The following is a 12,911-nucleotide window of genomic DNA, read 5'->3' as shown; positions in this document are numbered from 1 at the left end:
CCTTTGGTCGAGCACCGCAGTCTCCTTGTGCCTGTGTCTTCTATCCGGTGGACAAGAGCAGACCCCATTCCCCATACCCCTGCCTATTTCCTAGGAGGCCTGGCTTTGCACCTTGTTATTGACTCGATGGGAAGGATTTTGATCTCTGGGAAATACAAATGATTCTAGTAATGAACTCAACATTCTTAAATTGTAGTTTTCTGGCCTTCTTTCAGGTGCTTGTTGTATTGGATTTGAAGGGAGGTTTGTGTGTGTTTGTGTGTGTGTGTGTGTGTGTGTGAGAGAGAGACATCAGTAAAATTGACTTGAAAGAGTTTGAACCCTTTGCAGGTGATTTTGGTGACAAGAGTTTCATTTATTTCTCAGTAAATATGTATTCAGTATTTTACTAGGGTCTTGGAGATGGCAGTGAGATCTCTGGGGATAGCTGGGCAGATCTCTTGCCTCTTAGGGGGTTTCTTGTGCAAGAATTCAGACTTGCAGATAGAGTTCCATCTCCCTCTGGTGGGTCTTGTCACAAGAGTAGTAAGAGCTGTGTGACCAAAGAAATTGGAGCTGTAGGTGTGGCCAGGACTCATTTCATCTGGGGCCATGAGCCAGATTTGGGGTCTGGCCCGAGGAGGGGCAGGAGAAGCCTGAAGTTTTTGTTTGTTTGTTTGTTTGATTGATTGAGCTATGATCTCATTAAGTTGCTCTGGCTAGTTTTATTTTATTTTATTTTATTTTTTTGGTACCAGAGATCGAACTTGGGACCTTGCACTTGTGAGGCAGGTGGCAGCACCTAAATCCCCAGTTCCATCCTGGCTAGTTTTAAACTTTTAATTCTCCAGCCTCAGTCTCCCAAGTAGCTGGGATTACAGATGTGTGGCACCACGTCTGTCTCAGACTGAAGTTTTGGCAGGTTCCTGATGGTTGCTGTGACAACAGCTGGGCAATAAGGGTGAGTATGGGGAGCCAGCCAGGGTGTGACTGCTATCATTCAAGGGGCGGGGGAGAGCAGGAGGTGGAGGTGGGGCTGGGGTGGGGAGGTGGTCAGATTTGGAGAAGGCTTGAAAGGTACATTGGGGAAAACTTACCTCGCCTAACTCCCTCTGAGCCCGTATGTCTGTGTGTCACTTTGGGTTCTGCTCCCCTCTTTGTGTCCATGTCCATCAGGACTGTGTCCATCCACTCCTCAGCTCCTGCGTTTGGGGCACCTGGGGATGTGGAGCAGGACTGTGGTCATGCTCAGTGGCTGGCTGTGTTGTTCCACATTGGAATGTGGGTGTCAGGATCAGGGGTCAGGTCCAGCACTAAAATCTGTTTTTTTGAGACAGAGTCTCACTATGTAGTTGAGACTGCCCTGGAGCTCACTGTGTAGCCCAGGCTGGTCTCGAACTCACAGCGATCCTCCTGCCTCAGCCTCCCAAGTGCTGGGATTACAGGCATGCGCCACCACACCTGGCTAGTGCTAAAATCTGGGTGATCAGAAACCCAGATGGTGAGTGCTGGGGAGGGGCAGCAATGCAATATGTTTAGAAATAATGATCAATTATTTTAAGACAAGGAATTAGCCTATGTGAGCTTTCAAAGTTCTAGAGGAGGTGGGAAGAATGCCTAGCCAGCTTCTAGAGGGCAAAGCAGACCTTCCTGTCAAACCTTGTTTTCCAAATGAAATGTGCCTGGAAGGAAGCAACTGGTGTGATTCTTTTTATCGTCAGACTCTTTGCTTTTATTAGGCATATTTAGCTAGAAACGGGCTTGGTGTGAGCATCAGAATTGCAGCCACATTTGTTTGGGGCCATTTGGGCATCAGGTGTGGCCACAGATGGCCTGAGATCCTGCCTGAGGCTTGAGATGCTCAGTGTCGACCCTGCCACGCATGGGTGCCCTTTTGTCTTTGGCCATGTCCTAGTACCTCACTACTTATCTGGCCCCTATTTCAAGAGAATGAGGGGATTTGTTTTGGGAGCCAGGGAGGGCCTAAAGACAGTGTTCTGTGTTGGAGTGTGCTAGAAGAATCTGACTCCTAAAATTCAGGGTGTGGGTAAAACAAAGTCTGCCGATTAGTTTTTGAGATTACAGAGAGTGACTAATAATAATACGGGAGCTGACATTCAGGCAGGTTTAACACCTTCGATGTTATTGTGCACTCATCATCTTGTTTAGTTCCTGTGTCTACTGCAAGTGGGAGGTAGAGTGGGTTATTTTGTCACCTCCATTCTCAGCCTCAACCCAGGGGCAGCAGGGTAGAGGGTCACAGGGCTTGGTGATGTGCCCGGCTCCCGACTCCAGCAGGGGCGCTCTGACCCGTCGCAGGTGGACACACTCATCTGCAGTAGGTTGCAGTGAGGAGGTGGCGCCTGCCTTGTGTCATCGGGCTCAAAGGGTCTGAACAAACACCAGGTGCTGACAACCACTTGTGTCCATGTAGGACAACGTGACATGGGTACGAATGTTAGCAAGGAGGGCTACAGGTGGTGCTAGAAATGGACGTGGTTCTCTCTCCAAGCAGCCACCTGCGGCAGCTCACACTCAATCTCAGTTCCTCGGGGTCCCTCTTATCCTGGTGCTCCCATCCCTGCCTTCCTCCTGCCTTTTTCTTCTTCAGTCTCCTTGCTTCTGCTGACCTTCATTCCTAGCTTTGTGACTTGGTGGCCGTGGGCTACCCTACCTGAGGGCCTCTCCCACCCCACCCCCACTCCTGCCTCAGTGTTGGGGGAAAACAGAAAAACATATTTAGAATTCCAGCCAGACTGGCTTTCATCTCAAAGCCCGAGAGAACTCAAGGTCTTTGTACTGCCTGTCCAAGCAAATGGAGAACCCAGTCCTTCCTTTAAATTGAGGTGAAATTCAGAGAGCATAAAATTAACTGCTTTAAGGTATACAGTTTAGTGGCACTTAGTGCATGCATGATGTTGTACAGCCTTCATTTCTCTCTGGTCCCAAACGTGTTCATCACTCCAGAGAAAAGCCTCTCCCCATCTAGCAGTGATTCCCTTTCTCTCCTCCCCTCCTGCACCGACAACCACCAGTGTTGAGCTATTCGGGAGATTTCTTATTTCATATATAGAAACATGTAATATGTAGCCTTTGAATCTTCTTTCACTGAGCATATACTGTTTTTGAGATTCATCCACATTGTAGCATGTGCTAGTGTCTCATTGATTTTTATGGCTGAATATTGCGCCACTGTACAGGGAGGCCACAGTTTGTCCATTCATTAGTTGATGTACCTTTGAGTTGCTTCCACTTAAGGTTGTTGTGAATGATGCTGTGAACTGTGTGCACAAACGTTGGTTGAACACCTGTTGTCAGTTCTTTTGGGCTTCTAACCATGTATGCTGCACCCCCAGCCCTAAATTTAACTTTGTGAATAACCAACAATTTTCCACGAGAGTTGCACGGTTCTCTTCATCCTCCTCAGCCTTGTTATTACCCTTTTTTTGTTGTTATATCCATCCTAGTGGATGTGACTATGAAGGAGTATTTCGCTGTGGTTTTTGCTGTCATTTCCTTGATGATTAATGATACTGAGCATCTTTTCACGTGCTTATTGGTGATTCCTGTGCATCTTCTTCAGAGAAATGTCTTCTCAAGCCCTTTGACATTTGCTGTCTTTTTTTCTTTCTTCTTCCTTCAGTGCTAGGGATCAAACCCAGGGCCCTGCACATGCTAAGAAGTGCTCTACCACTGATAAACATGCTCAGCCCACTTGGCCCTTTCTCTCTCTCTCTTTTTTTTTTTTGGACTAAAGATTGAACTGAGGAACCCTTTTTATTATTTTTTACTGTATAATTCCTTTATTTTCTGCATATTAATGCTTTACCAACACTGCAATACTAAAGGACACAATTTCAAGTACTGTACTTTTTAGTTTGGGGAGATCACAGTCTATAGACTCATTTACTTACATTAGACAAGATTAACCCATTCAGACCTTACTGCAAGACCCTTTTCATTTTGAGACAAGTTCTCATGAAGTTTCCCAGGCTGGACTTGAACTCAGAATCTCTTGACTCAGCCTCCTGAGTAGCTGAGATTACAGGCAGTATTCTAGATAACATGATTTGTAATTACTCTTTTCACTTTCTCGTTCATGTCTATTGATGAGGAAAAAGTTTTAAAATTTGACAAGTTTCAGTTTATTTTTTCCTTTGCTGCTTCTATGTTCGGTGTCACATCTAGTAATCCATTAACAGATCCAGGATTTTGAAGTCATCTTTATGCTTTTTGGTTGGTTTTTTTTTTTTTTTTTTTTGGTACTGGGATCAAACTCCAGACCTTATGCTTATAAGGCAGGCAGCAGCACCACTTTATGCTTTCTTTTAAGAGTTTTGTATTTAATTTTTATGTATGTATTTATTTATTTGGGATATTTGGAGACCAGATCTCACTATGTAGTTCAGGCTTGCCTTGAATTTACTATGTAGCCCAGGTTGGCCTTGAACTCACTGTGATTTTCCTGCCTCAGCTTCCCAAGTGTACACCACCATGCCCGGCTCCAGATTCATTCTTTTGTATGTGGATGTTGAGTTGTCCCAGCAACATTTGTTGAGGACTGTTCTTTATTTATTTATTTATTTTTTGGTACTGGGGATCAACCTTGGGTCCTTGTGCTTGCATGGCAGGTGGCAGAACCACTGAGCTAAATCCCTGGCCCAAGGACTGTTCTTTTTTCCTGGAATGCTCTTGGCACCACTGTTGAAAATCATTTGGCCATACTTACAAAGTTTTTTTTTTTTTAATTTTTAAATTTTTTTTGAAACTGGGGATTGAACTCTGGACCTTGAGCTTCTGAGGCAGGCGGCTGAACCACTGAGCTAAACCCCTGGCCCACAAAGGTTTATTTCTGAACTCTCAATTCTGTGCCATCTATCTATGTGTTTGTCCTTATACCAGTAGCATGCTGTTTTGGGTACTACAGGTTTGTACTAAGTTTGAAATCAGGAAGTGTGAGCCCTTTGATATTGTTTCTCTCTTGTAAGATTATTTTGGCTTTTGGGGGCACATTCTAATTCTGTGAGAATTTGAGGACTGGCTGCTACATTTCTGAAAGAGAAATAAAACTACTGGAATTTTGGCGGGATTGCATTGAATCTGTAGGAGCTGGTATTGCCATCTTACCAGTGTTGTCTTCTGACCCATGAACGTGGAACATCTCTCCATTTATGTATGTCCTCTTTAATGTGTTGTTTTTATGTCTGAGTCTTTCACCTTCTTGGTTAAGTTTATTCCAAGTTTTTAATTTGTTTTGCTTTGTTTTTTGAGGAGGGATGCTATCAGAAGTGGAACTGTTTTGGTAATTTCTTTTCTGGATTATTCATTGCTGTTGGGTGTGTATGTATTTATTTTGCTGTGGATTGAACCTGGGGCTGTGCACATGCTAGGCAAGGGTACCACCATGGAGCCATTGCTGATGCTTTTATTTCTTAGCAATTACTGCTGACCTGTGGTAACTGGATCTCCAGAACCATGCACACACAGTGTGCTGCCTGCCCCTGACATATTCGCAGTGCTCATACATGTATGCTGTGCACACCTGGTGTCACGTGCCCAGCTAGTGTACACCTGCACATCTGCAGAGCCACTGTCTTTTTTCTTTTTTTTTTTGTACTGGGGGTCGAATTTAGGACCTTGCACTTGTGAGGCAGGTGGTGGCACCACTGAGCTAAAACCCTGGCTCTGCCTTCCTTTTTAACCATGAACATTTATTGAATCTCTGTGTTAGATGCAGGGCTGGGCATTTTTTGTACACACGTGGGACTGTTCTCCTGCAGTGCATGGGGATTCCCACATAGATCACATCTCCTTCCTCTGACTGCCAACCTCTCTGAGTGCTGACTTTGTGGCTGAAGTTTTGCGGGTGAGCCCATGGCCCCTGATGGTTGGAGTGGGGACAGTGAACACAGCCTTGGAGCAATGCGGGCTGCTGCACATGGGCAGTGCATGGGCTTCCCGCTGTCATGCACCCCTGAGCTGGGAGACCCAGCTTGCTGAGGCACCGAGGCATTGCAGAGCCTGGATGTGCAGCAGGGTTGTCCCCCACCCCCAACAGTGCCTCCTATCAATAAGAATGACTGGCTGCCTCTTCAAAGGACACACAACCCTGAGGGGCTGGAGGGCTGGTGAATGAGCATGGAATGCTAAGGGGAATGACGGGGTGGCAGCCATGCTGCATCTGGCTGGCTAAGATGCCGGCCTTGTGCCTCACAGGGGCCATAGAGGCAACCCTAAGGAGCTGCTGAGGACTGGTGCAGGCTGTTGGCAGAGCCAGGTGCCACATTGGGCTTTGTCCTCAGGAAGCTTGGGCATTTAGTCTCTGGCTATGCATGCCAGGGCTGAGTTCCCTACCTGGGGCCACCATCTTATGATCCTCACGGCATGCAGTGGCCCTGAAAGAGCACAGATAACCTTGTGCGTCTTGTACCTGGCACATCACAGGCTGGGCACAAGTGCATGATACTGGACACACATGAGGTTGGCTTGGGCTTGGAGAGTATTCTGTGTCCAGGGTCTAGGTTAGAGGCTGATGTGCCTGCCCCAAGATGGCCTGTCTCAGGCATAGAACCAGACCTCAGCTCTCCCTCCAAGCAGAGTGTCTCCCTAGGACTTGTGGCATCAGTCCTGACTGCAGCTAGCAGTTTAGACCCCTGTAGGACTTATGTGACTTTGTGCCCGATTCTCCTTTGGACACCTCATCAAGACAGACCTGGGAAGGCCTGGGCATGCTGGGAGGGCAGTCTGGAAGTGCTTCCTGGGAACAGGGGGCTGGGGTAAAGGCTATGCTGATGGGCATGAGGCCTTTCCTTGCCAGCCCCGCCCCTTGCCTCTGGACGGATTGACATAACTTGAGCAAGGGTGCACACTGACCTGGGGATTTAGGCCCCATTTTCCTACAGGGCAGGCAGAGCTGGAGTCCTGAGACCCTTGGTACCCTGTGATGATCTGGAAACTGAAGCCTGAGTTGTTCTACTTCCCAGATGAATGTAGCTGAGGAAGTGGTTTGGAAGAGGTTGAGGGAGCTCCCATGTCCAGGGGGACGTGAAAACCTGAAAGCCACATGTGCAGTAGCTCACGCAGTCTCACTAGGCAGTGTGAGGTCCCCTCTGCCTCTTACATGGAGCTGCTAAATAAGTCACCGTGTGAACATGTGGCATCAGTCCTGAAAGCGGACAGAACTGTGCTGACCTCTGTCCTGCCATTAGACCCACACCAGAGGAGCATTTTCTGCCTGGGGATTTCATGTAGCACTGGGCACCCAGGCCTAGCAGCACCTCCTGGTTTGCCTTGGACCTGATTCTACTCTGGAGACAGCAGATAAGGGAGGGCTGGCAGCCAGGTAGGGCTCTGCCAATAATGAGGCCCTCATGCCTTTCTCCAGCCAAAGATCTGGCTATGTGGACAGTCTGTGAGACTTTCGTGCCACTCCTGTCTGTGCTTGGTGGCCGTGCGTCTCACATGAAGGATCCCCAAGTCTCAGAAGGGCGGGGGCATCTTGCATTGCCCTGGAAGTCGCAGGCATGCGGTGACGGAGCTCTGCACCTATCTGTTTGTCTGTCCAGCTGGCCATATTTCCTGAGCTCCCTGGGGTGCCAGGCTCTGTGCTAGCCACTGAGACGCATCAGCAGTGAAGGCAGCAGAGCTCCTGTACCCTTAGATAATGAATACCTGCAACAGCCTCCCTGGGAGACTGTGGCTTGGGCAGTGGTAGTCCCATTGGGCAAGCACAGCCTTTGTTGCCAGCTATTTACAAGTCTGTGCTGTGCTAGGGGATCGGGGAGGTGACCCTGAGTGTGCTCTGTGTGTGTGGGGTGGTATCTGGTGCTCTGTACATGCTGGGGGGAGGCACCTCATTTGTCGGCTATAGGTGGGAGCCTGCAGTAAGGTTACAGGATGGAGGGACACAACATTCTACAGTTTGCATTTTACAGAGATCTCTCACTGTGCTGTGGGGCATGGGTAGTAGGGCAAGGTGAAGAGAGACCGGAGACCAGCTTCAAGAAGAGGAGTGGGAAGCCCTGGGGTGAGGGTCAGGGGACTCTAGGTGAGGGTGATGGAGCTCTGGTGGATGTGCAAGAGGGTGTCCTGTGCTGTCACCCTGCCTGCCTGGTGGGAGGTCTGAACCTACCAGGTACTGTTCCTGCTCTAAGGTCTGAGTGTAGAGACAGAGGCTGCCCTTGCTTTTCAGGCTGTCATAGCACAGTATTGCTGAATGACCCTCTTATCCCAGTCTGTGTTTGTGTAGCTGACCCCTGGTGTATCCTGTGCCTATTTCCTCCCTGTGCTGCCCACTGGCCTCTCTAGTCCCCTCAGCAGCCTGGGCTCCTGCCTGCCAGGGACGCTTGGCTTCACTTTGGCCTTTTGCTGTCTGAGCTGCTCATGAGGTCTGGAGGGGGTGAAGGAGGCAAATCATTGGGGCCGGTGATCTCCTTGGTGGTACTTGCATCATGGCCTGGGTGCCTGTGGCAGTCACGTGTTCTAGAGCCAGTGTGGGGGCCGCTCCATATCTCTCTCCTGCTTTGAGCTATTCCTGGGGTGGGACTGGAGCTCTAAGGACCTGAGTTCCTTGCCTTGTCCTGTCCTGATGTGGCTCCTTCTTCCAGCTCTTTAGAGAAGCAGCTGACTCAACTGCAGAGCTGGGAAAGAACCAAGTGTGAAATTACAGCTGGGAGAAGGGAGCTATAAGTCAGGCGGATTTGGGTTCATTTTGAGAAACTTTCTAATAATTGAAACTGGCATCCGAAAGAATGCTGTCTAGGGAAAGGACGGCTGTGCTAGATCAGGGTCTTTCCAAGTTGTCCAGGGTGGCCCCAGACTTGAGATCCTCTACCTCATCTTCTCAAGTATCTGTGACTACAGGTGTGTATTACAGTGCGCAGCTTTTTTGGAACATTTTGATTGAATTGTTTTGCATATGGCTAAAAAGAAAATGGAGAGGAGAGAGAATGAAAGCATCCATGGTACCTCTCCCCTGTTCTCATCCTTCTCCCTGGAACCAACTTCAGAGATGCCCTCCATTTTGACAACTACCCCAACCCCTTTCCTCACACCAACAGGTGTTCTGTGAATAAGACACTGCCGGTGACACTGGGTGGTGCCCTCTGTCCTGTGCCCAGTTATGTTCCAGCCAGGATGCTATGGGGTACAGGGGCTTGGAGCTCCTTTCTTGTTTTGAGCCACTGTAACACTGCACACTGGAGCTCCTGGCCTGTGCATTTTCATGTACTTATGCAAGCATTCCGACTGGGTAGGTTCCAAGAGGCAAAGTTGCTGGATCCAAGGATACACAGCATTGCAGATTTTAAGGTTGTCAGACAGGTCACACTGATTCCTGTATATACTGTACTGGGCAGCCGAACCTTTTTTGATTTTTGTCACTTTAACCTGGAAGGTGAAAAACAGTGTTTCGCTAATGTCTAAATCCCTCATCCCTGGAAATGTAGGATTCTGTCAATGGTCAGGACAAGCAGGTTCAGTCTGAGAAGTCACATGAGGAGGGAATCCTGATGAGTCTCAGATTCCTTCCTGTTCTCCCTTCCCGCTCTCTATGTCCCCTGCCCCTGCTCCTGCAGGACCAGCTGCCTCATACCTGTTGGCTCAGTGTTATCCTTCCCTTCCTTGTTTGATTCCTGCTGTGAGATCAAAATTCCTTTGTCCCTCCTCCTATACTTTCTTTTTGGGCCGTGCTGGGGATTGAATCCCACTGAACCACATCCCCAGCCCTTTAAAAGAAAAAATTCTTGTTTGTGACAGGGTTTTGTTAAGTTACTTAGTTACCCAGGCTGAGCTCAAAATTGCCATTCGCTTGCCTTAGCCTCCTACCTCTAAAGTACTTCTTTTTTTTTTTTTTTTTTTTTCACTACTGGAGATCAAACTCATGTCCTTGTGCTTGCAAGGCAGGTGGTGGAATCACTGAGCTAAATCCCCAGCCCTCTAATGCACTTGAGTTTAGGATTAGTTACAGAAAAGTTGTAAATGCCCTGCAGAGTCTCCTCACACTCCTGGCCCAGATTCTGCAGATGTTCACATCACCGCAGTAGGAGCTGGCGCCCATCATCACCCTGTGGCTTTGGGCTTGCTGGTGGCCACAGCAGATCTTTCCCTGTCCGAGTCCTATCCTGAAGGCCACACATCTGTCCTCATGTCTCCTGGTCCCTTTAGGTAGCATTGTGGCTTCTTAGACTTTTAAGAGCAGCACTGGTCAAATCTGAGAGTATTACTTTATACTTTCTACTTCTTTCCGCTTCTTGCCAGATGTCTGGGCTCCCCAGCCCAGGTTGGCAGACAGCTACGACCATGGGAGGATCCAGCAGCACTTGGCTGACAATTGTGGTGACCAGCTGTGGTGCCTTGTGACATGTGCCTGCATGCAGTCTGCTGGGATGTGGGTCCCTAGTCACAGTCCACACTGGCATTGTGTGGTCCTTACCATGGCTGTAAGACTGTGGGTGGGTGTGGGGGTGTGACTGTGCTTTCTCCTGTACACAGTTTCTTCTAGATCTCAATCACATATTATTAAATTTTAGAGAACTCTTTGGAAAGGAGAGAATCGTTCACATGGATCTTTGACATCTCATCTGGGAGAACAGCTGGGTTTGGATGAAGCCCTCCTTTGTGAGGTTTCCTGTGCTGTTGCTTCTAGGGCTTCTACCTTCTCTGCACTTCCTCTGAATAGAATGTGTGACCTGGGGGGATCTCTGGGATCTCAAGGAGCATTAGGTCCAAAGCCCTCTTTTCACAAATGGGAAACTGAGGCTGCACAGCAAGTTAGCGGCAGGTAGGGGCCAAAGCCCTTGCCTCCCCTCCTGCCCTAGTGTTCTTTTTCTTTTGTATCACTTTTCTCTGAAGGAAATCACTGTCATGAATTCATCTTCCATTCGGAGAAGGCCCCAAAGCCATGCAGTGCCGTGTGGATGGCGTCCTTGGAGTGGGCCAGCCTTAGCTTCCTGCATCTGTCTGAATGTGGGGTGCCTTCTATTGCCAGCCTCACTCTTCACTCCCAGATGCCCTCTCAAACAGCATGCACCTTGTCCAGCTTCTGATCACAGCGGCCTGGGGTTCTGGGTGTGAGGATGACACACTCAGCGGGACCTTCCCCAGCCTGCTCTGTGTCCCTTTCCCACACACCGTGGTCTCTGTGCATCTGCGTGTCCAGCTCCTTACTTGGAGGTCTTTGGGTTCTTCTTGGCCTCAGCTTCACCCCTTACCTGAGTCAACAAGAAAGGTCCCTGTTCATGGAAGCCCCCAGTCCTTCTACTTTATGTGATGGGTGGCAGTACAGGTGGCTTCAGTGGGCACCCCATGTGTGCCTTGCCAGGGGTGGCCCTTGGTTCCTGAACTGCTGGGGTTGCAGGATTCCTGAGGCTTCCTTCTCAGTCTCCTGGGCGGCCTGCAGGAAAGATCATGGGAGTAGAGGGTGGGTAGTGCAACGTGGTCACAAAAGTCCTGGTCCAGTAGTTTACCCACTCAATAGGGGAGTAGTATTCCTGACCCCATCTCTGCCACATGTACTGCTCAGTTACTCAGCAGTGGGCACTCAGTGAAGTTCACCCAGGAACACTTGGCAATCTGAGGTTTTGACCATTTACTTGGGAGAGGGTTCCTCAGGTAGTTCCTGAAATCCCAAGGTGGCTGGGAGGAAGTTAAGAGCGAGACCTAATTCTCATGGTTGCTTGGTGGGGGTTTTTGCCGGCTGTGTTCAGAGGCTCTTTTACGAGCAGAACTGCGCTGCCATCTCACTGTCTGTCCACCTGTGGGCACAGTTCCGCAAGCTGTGCCTGAGGTGCCTGCCACCTGTTGCCTGTCCTGTGAGCAAGGCTGCGTCATGTCCCTGTCTCTTAGATGAGATCAGTGTCACTGTAAGCAGCTGAGAGAGTTGTGGTGAATGTCACCAAGGTGAGAGGGCCTGGACTGTCTTCTAGCTGTCCTTGCTGTGTTGCTAGAGAGGCCCCACCTGGTGCCATGGCCTCACCGTGCCCTGGAAGATCATAGCTGTCTCTGCTCAGCCCCTGTTCTGCAACCCTGCCCTCAGGGAATCAGTGCAGGGACCTTGTAGAGCCCAGAGAGGGTGGCTCAAGCTGCTTTTGCCTGTCCCAGTTTCTTTTTCTTAGTCTCTGCTTTTCTTGTTTCTTTGTAGCTTTAAAAAAAAAAAAGTCAAAGAACAGATGCTAGAATATTCTGGCAAGGGGGTTATCAGGCTTAACAAGTGTGTAAGTGGGTCCTGTGTCACAGTTGTCAGGAGGCACCTCTGACTGCCACCTTTTATTCCTGAACTGTCCCCCTTCCCTAACTCCTGGCCAAGCTGAAGACAGAGGTCTTACCTCCCTTGGTCTGGAATCTCTATCTCTGCTAATAGGACCTGGGGCAGCATTGGCTCGCTGGTCTGGTCGGATTTGTCTTCTGTCTCTGAGGGGTTTACTCAGAAATGTAGAAGGCTGTATTTCCCAGAGCTTCCGGAAGGGAAGAGATATTTGCTGTACATCTGCATACAATTGGTTTCCTTAGAAACCACTGGAGTAGATGCTCTGAAACCTGCTTCTGAGTTTTAAAGGGACCTTGCCCTTTATCTGGAGTATCTGGTGAAGACTCACAGAGCCAGTTTAAAAGTACAGACAGAGGCAGTTTGAATATTCATTGAATATATCAATGAGTTGAATATACTCATTGAATATATCAAGAATCCTACACAGTTGAATGATAGTGCTGAGGGGATGATTAAGTAAATGACAGTGTACACACACAATAGGAAATGATGCACTCATCAACGATGGTGTTTACAGCAGATCTTAATGACAAGGGGAAGTGTTTGTGATGCATTGTTAAATGAAACCCTGTGTGCTTAATGTGAGAGCTGATATTAGTCAAAATAAAAATATGCTGGAAAATTTAAAAAGTAAAGGTGAAGTTTATTTTTTCCTATTGCTTTTATA

The 12,911-nt window shown here is 48.6% G+C and overlaps 1 long non-coding RNA gene across 1 annotated transcript; it reads right to left on the bottom strand.

The window, feature by feature from the left end:
• Positions 1 to 488: 488 nt before the first annotated feature.
• LOC104850557 lies at positions 489 to 12,449 on the bottom strand. The gene is made up of 3 exons (XR_777003.3): positions 12,303 to 12,449; positions 1,077 to 1,196; positions 489 to 532 (listed from the first exon to the last, which is right to left on the bottom strand). It is a non-coding gene; the product is annotated as an uncharacterized LOC104850557 (long non-coding RNA).
• Positions 12,450 to 12,911: the final 462 nt, after the last annotated feature.

The sequence above is a fragment of the Fukomys damarensis genome, unplaced genomic scaffold (assembly GCF_012274545.1).
Source record: "Fukomys damarensis isolate Sample0158 unplaced genomic scaffold, DMR_v1.0_HiC HiC_scaffold_27, whole genome shotgun sequence".
In the NCBI taxonomy this organism is placed as follows: domain Eukaryota; kingdom Metazoa; phylum Chordata; class Mammalia; order Rodentia; family Bathyergidae; genus Fukomys; species Fukomys damarensis.
Note: the sequence above shows the minus strand (reverse complement) of the source record. Positions and strands in the feature narration are given on the sequence as shown.